The sequence below is a fragment of the Capra hircus genome, chromosome 5, assembly GCF_001704415.2.
Source record: "Capra hircus breed San Clemente chromosome 5, ASM170441v1, whole genome shotgun sequence".
NCBI lineage: Eukaryota > Metazoa > Chordata > Mammalia > Artiodactyla > Bovidae > Capra > Capra hircus.
The window spans coordinates 57,135,549-57,142,599 of NC_030812.1; the positions used below are offsets into that span (position 1 = coordinate 57,135,549).

The 7,051-nt window shown below is 38.2% G+C and overlaps 1 pseudogene; it reads right to left on the minus strand.

Annotated features, from left to right (window-relative positions):
* Positions 520 to 1,442, minus strand: LOC102172333 (annotated as a pseudogene).

The window sequence follows — 7,051 nt, forward strand, 5'->3', positions numbered from 1 at the left end:
GAAAACATATGTCTCATAATGACATGGAAACAACCCAAATGTTCAACTGGTGAAGGAAAAACTGAATGTAATATATCCATGTGATGGAATACTATTTGCTATAAAAAGGAGCAAGCTTCTAATAACTGCTACAACATGAATGAACCTCAAAAACATTATGCCAAATAAAAGAAGTTAGACACAAATACATATATGTTTCCATTTGTATGAAATGTCCAGAATAAGCAAATTTATAGAGTAGGAAAAGAGATCAGTGTTCGTACTGGAGGTGAGGGGATGAAAGTGGTGACTGACTGCCAATAGTCATCAGAAAAATATCTGGGGTGATGGAAATGTTCTAAAATGGATTATAGTGGTGATTAGATAGCTCTATTAACTTCTTTGAGTGTAGTCAATGGTACAATTAAAACTTGTGAATTTTATAATAGTTAAATTACATCTCAATAAAAAAATTACATCTCAATAAAACTGGTAAAATTATAAGTTGTTTTACACTTTGATCTTTTAAGTTCACTAATCTTAGTTCTTTGAAATAGATGCAACCCTTTTGATCATATCTTTGAAAGCTTGTACCACTTGCTTGTTCCTCAGAGTATAAATGAAAGGATTCATTACGGGGGCAATTGAAGTTGTTAGCACTGACACCACTTTATTCATAGCAACCGCTTCTTTTGCATGTATTTTGATGTAGATGAAAATGCAGCTTATAAGTGATAGAAACCACAATTATACAGGAAGAACATGTAGAAAAAGCCTTTTTCCTTTGCTGGGCAGAAGGGAATCTGAGAATGGTCCTGATGATGTATGTATAGGACATGATTACATACACCAAGGTGAAAATGAGTCTCAACACAGTCAGGACCAAGAAGAATCGCTCTAGGAACTCTGTGTCTGAGGGAGTAATCTTCAGGATGGGAGCAGCATCACAGCCAAAGTGACATTAGAGTCACAAAACTCAAGCTCAAAGCCCATGCCAGATGGTGGGATGATGATGATTAGAGCAATCAGGAATGAGGAACTTGATGCAGACCATATTGTTCATGATGATCGTGTAATGCAGGGGTTTGCAGGTGGCCACATAGTGGTCATAGGACATGGCCGTCAGGAGGGAAAACTCAGTCACACCCAGGACAATAAGAAAAAACAATTGAGTGGCACAAAGATTATAGGTAACTGTATTGTCCCCAGAAGCAAGGTATACAGGTATCTGGGAATACAGACAGTGGTAAAAGACTTCTAAAGTGAAGAAATTCCAGAGAAAGAAATACATAGGTATTTTAAGGTGAGAATCTATAAAGGTGAGGGTGATGATTGTCAGGTTCCCAATCATACTCAGCAGATAGATAAGTGATGAACAAAAAGATAAAAAGCAAAATCTGTAAATTTGGGTCATCTGTCAGTCACACCAGGATGAATGTTGTTAACACAGTGTAATTTTTCATCACTGACCTCTGACTTTTGCACCTTTTGTTGGTTAAAATAAGGTAGAAACTGGATATGAGTAGGGCTCAAATGGCTTAAAAATGTGAGTAGAGTAAGAATGCCAGGGAAGACAATATAATTTTATTTGATAATGTGATTGCATTGGTGACTCATGCTCCTCCAAGATCCATACAATAGTGTGGCCAAAAGCTGGTATTAAACATTCTTATCATTATACTTATAAGTCTGTGGTACAAGGACTCCCAGATAAAGCCCTCCAGAGAACGAACCTCTTTCAGATGACATCAGTCATGTAGAAAAGGAAAAAATAAAAGCAAAAGCATTATTTATCATGAATCATATAAAGACACCAGAGAGGCAGCACAACACATTGGCTTGGGGCATGGACTCTGGAGCTTGATTTTCTGGGCTCAAATTATGATTATTTAGCACATGACGTTAGGGAAACTATTAATCTCTGTGTATCTTTTTCTTCACATAGAAGAATTATTCCATGGAGAATAACTGAATTTATTGCATAGTGTTGTTAAAGGAATAAATGAGTCAATATGTTTAAACCACTTAGAAAATTATCTGAAATATAATCAACACCATATACGATTATGTTATTATTATTATTATTCTATACAAGACTTCAGAATGAATGCCAATAGGTCATAAATATTGTGTATGTTCTTTCAGTGGAATGCAAACAGAGTTGACTATAATGAAAGGTGGGATGTACCTAAAGCTTTTTCTATCACTCTCTGTCTTTTCTGAATTCCACAGCCAAACATGCTCATTTAACAATTGCAAAAAAAAAAAAAAAAAAAAAAAAAAGAAAAAAAGGAAAAAAAGATAGCTTTTCTACTCTCTTTACGTTCAAAACTAGAAAAAACAAAATGAGGCATCTTCTACATATTAACCAGAATGCTCTTTTAAGCTGATACATTGAACTATGTCATTTCCTGGTTTCAGTTCCTTCCATGGTTTCCTTCTGAACTTGGAATTAAAGCAAAATTCTCACTTTGGTCTGAAAATTCCCATGTGACCTGGCTCCCTTATCTCTCTCCAACCTCAGTTTTTCTACTCTTTCTCTCACTCGGCAGGTCCCATTTAGCATGCCCTTTTTTTAGTTCCTCCAGCTTCAGAGAGGAGGTCCTACGCTCTCCTAAACAAACCTGTCAACTTGAGGTTTTCGAACATCACTGTTTATCTTATGGCACACCATTGCTATTCACAATTATGTATTTTCTTTTAAACTTCTTCATCTTTGTTCTCTTACCCCACTGCAAGACCCACAAGAACACAGATCATGTTTGTTTTGCTCACTATTCTCAGTGGATAGCTTTGCAACATGCCTGGCACTCAGGAAGAGTTAAATAAACATTTTTCAAGTCAATAAGAAGGACCAAGCATTTCATACATGGAAATAAGTTGGCTGATTTCCCTTTAATTGAAACATCATTCATCTATTTCCATATAATCTTACTTACCTCCCAGTCTCGAAACTTATTGAAGCTATTTTTGGCATCAAGGGTAAAAAGATCTCTTTTACCTGAGTCCCCTCAACTGACGTGGATGCATGCTCGCTCAGTCATTAAGTTTGTCCGGCTCTTTGTGACCCCATGGATTGTAGCCCACCAGGTCCCTCTGTCCATGGGATTTGTCAGGCAAGAATACTGGAGTGGGTTGCCATTTCCTCCCCCAAGGGATCCCCCAACTCAGGGACTGGTTGGGGACTGGATCCCCAACCCAGGGACTGAACCTCTCCCATGGCTCCTGCATTGGCAGGCGGATTCTTTACCATGGAGCCACCTGGGAAGCCCCTCTCCTCAACTGACACCAGGTGTCTTTGCCTTGGCTCAAGAGTAAGTCAGACAAAAGTTTTTACATTATTATAGATTAATGTGCAGAAATGTTTTGTGGAAGTGAGCTGCTATAGGACTGAATTCTGTTCCAGCCCTTGATACTACCCCCATTCCCAATTCTTCTCTAGGAGATTGGTTGAGACTTCAGGAAAGGTAATTCCTGAATAGGCAGAGTTCAGTTACCTGGGTCATTTTGTAAATGGTGATGGTGAAGGACTGAGGTATTGGAATCAGTCAGATTAGGGTAATGATCTGGGTAATGAGCCAAATAATGGATCTGCCGCCCTCTGCTTTCTTTATTTCATCACCCAAAAAGTGCAAATATTAATATCATGTGCCTCATTGAATTATGGTGAGAATTAAGATTAAACCCAAGGTTCTTCGGAGAAGGCAATGGCACCCCACTCCAGTACTGTTGCCTGGAAAATCCCATGGGCGGAGGAGCCTGGTAGGCTGCAGTCCATGGGGTTGCTAAGAGTCGACACGACTGAGCGACTTCACTTTCACTTTTCACCTTCATGCATTGGAGAAGGAAATGGCAACCCACTCCAGTGTTCTTGCCTGGAGAATCCCAGGGATGGGGGAGCCTAGTGGGCTGCCATCTATGGGGTCGCACAGAGTTGGACATGACTGAAGTGATTTAGCAGCAAACCCAAGGTTCTTAGCATAGTTTTAGGGACATTGTTAATACTAAATAAGGCCTGAGTGTTTTTACTCTTCTTTTTCCCTTAAAAAGGAGTTGTGTGTGCTAAGTGCTTTCTCTCTTTGACTTTGTTTGTTTTTGGCTGTGCTGTGTCTTCGTTGCAGCCTGCAGGCATCTCTTCTTGCAGAACATGGACTTTGGAATACACAGGCTCACTAGTTGGTGGCTCTCAGCCTCTCTAGTTGTGGCACGCAGGCTTAGTTGCCCTGTGGCATGTGGGATCTTGGGCGTCTCTGGTGGGTCAGTGGTAAAGAATCCACCTGCCAATGCAGGAGACCTGGGTTTGATCCCTGAATTGGGAAGATCCCCTGGAGAAGGAAATGGCAACTCACTCCAGTACAGTCTTCTTGCCTGGGAAGCCTGATGGACAGAGGATCCTGGCAAGTTGCAAAAGAGTCAGACATGACTTAGCAACTAAACAACAATGACATATGGGCTCTTTGTTCCCTTACCAGGAGTTGAACCTGCGTTCCCTGCATTAGAACGCAAATTCTCAACCACTGGACCACCAGGGAAGTCTACTTTCCCTCTTTGGTTAAGTGAAGTTTGGTACCCTTTCCATTCTTTCCTTCACTGTGATCATAGTTCTATCCTCCTTATTTCCCAGACTTCCATAAACTTTTCTATCCAATTTTATTTTGAGGACTTCTGGAATCTCACAAGTAGTGCTTCCTTGGAAAGTCTAATTATTAATAGAGCTCTTTGTATATGTAGCACACAGTATGATCTCTTCTTTCCAAGAGAGAAAGAAGTACTTAGGTTTGTCATTTACTGTTTGCAGTTTGTGGCATAACATGCTGACCATATTTCTTAATCCATTCACCTCTTTTTGAACTCACACAAATGCACATAACTTTAAGTTATCTTCTGGACTTGTCCTGGTACTCTGACTTTTCAAAACCTTCTGCCAAATCAGAATACCTCATTCAGACTGTGCTGCAAACTTAGCTCTCTCTTCCACTCTTTTTTATTTCCTTTTATCTCTTTGTTTATTAAAAAAAGCACTCAAAATTAATGAATACCAGTCCCCTTTATATAATATTTTTATTTATAAATTATGAACAGATTGATATAATTTTAAATGCAGCTGATACTGTCAACCGTTTTGTTCAGTCCCCTAATTTTGACATTGAGAACAAATTGTTGGAAGTATATGTATAACTGTCTCATAATTGGCAAGAAAATAAATTTGTCTCCTGAATCTTAATTATATATTTTCTTTCTTATAAAAGTGTAGGGGAAAAAGTTTTAGGAATCTGTTTTGTGATATTCAGATTTTTTAACTCTAAAGTGTTCTCTAGCTTCCAACAATTGCTAGTTCACCTATTTCTGTTTCTTGGTCTCTAAAATTCTCTGGAAAACTTAATAAGTGAATTACTTATTATGTGAAAGGTTAACCACTTAGTGAGGGTGTCTTCTTATTCAGAAAGCTTCTTTCTAATAGCTTTCTTGTTGTAGAGTCAGAAAATGGTTCAATATTAATTTTTCAAAGCTTCATTAAGTTTTTAAAAACTCAAAATATTTTGAACTATTGATTCTAGAGATATTTTGTTTTAATTGGGAAGCACATTTCTGATAATAAATTTTAATCATTGGAAAGATGCTTCTGGATAAGGAAGTCCATTTTTCTTCCTTCAAATTAACTTTCAAATTTTATTAGGCTAACAGCTAACATTTCTTAAACTAGGTGCCAGATGTAGTGTTAAACAAATTACATTACACATCACATTTATCTTAATATACCAGACCACTTGACCTGCATTTTGAGAAACCTGTATGCAGATCAGGAAGCAACAGTTAGAACTGGACATGGAACAACAGACTGGTTCCAAATAGGAAAAGGAGTACATCAAGGCTGTATCTTGTCACCCTGCTTATTTAACTTATGTGCAGAGTACATCATGAGAAAAGCTGGGTTGGAGGAAGCACAAGCTGGAATCAAGATTGCCGGGAGAAATATCAATAACCTCAGATATGCAGATGACACCATCCTTATGGCAGAAAGTGAAGAGGAACTAAGAAGCCTCTTGATGAAAGTGAAAGAGGAGAGTGAAAAAGTTGGCTTAAAGCTCAACATTCAGAAAACTAAGATCATGGCACCTGGTCCCATCACTTCATGGCAAATAGATGGGGAAACAGTGGCTGACTTTATTTTCTGGGCTCCAATATCACTGCAGATGGTGATTACAGCCATGAAATTAAAAGACACTCACTCTTTGGAAGGAAAGTTATGACCAACCTAGACAGCATATTAAAAAGCAGAGACATTACTTTTCCAACAAAGGTCTGTCTTGTCAAGGCTATGGATTTTCCAGTAGTCATATATAGATGTGAGAGTTGGACTATAAAGAAAGCTGGTTCATAAGACAGTTCTATTTGCAATTTTTTAAGGAATCTCCACACTGTTCTCCATAGTGGCTGTACTAGTTTGCATTCCCACCAACAGTGTAAGAGAGTTCCCTTTTCTCCACACCCTCTCCAGCATTTATTGCTTGCAGACTTTTGGATCGCAGCCATTCTGACTGGTGTGAAGTGGTACCTCATTGTGGTCTTGATTTGCATTTCTCTAATAATGAGTGATGTTGAGCATCTTTTCATGTGTTTGTTAGCCATTCATATATCTTTGGAGAAATGTCTATTTAGTTCTTTGGCCCATTTTTTGATTGGGTCTTTTATTTTTCTGGAATTGAGCTACAGGAGTTGCTTGTATATTTTTGAGATTAGTTGTTTGTCAGTTGCTTCACTTGCTATTATTTTCTCCCATTCAGAAGGCTGTCTTTTCACCTTGCTTATATTTTCCTTTGTTGTGCAGAAGCTTTTAATTTTAATTAGGTCCCATTTGTTTATTTTTGCTTTTATTTCCAATATTCTGGGAGGTGGATCATAGAGGATCCTGCTGTGATTTATGTCAGAGAGTGCGGAGTTTTATAGTTTCTGGTCTTACATTTAGATCTTTAATCCATTTTGAGTTTATTTTTGTGTACGGTGTTAGAAAGTGATCTACTTTCATTCTTTTACAAGTGGTTAACCAGTTTTCCCAGCACCACTTGTTAAA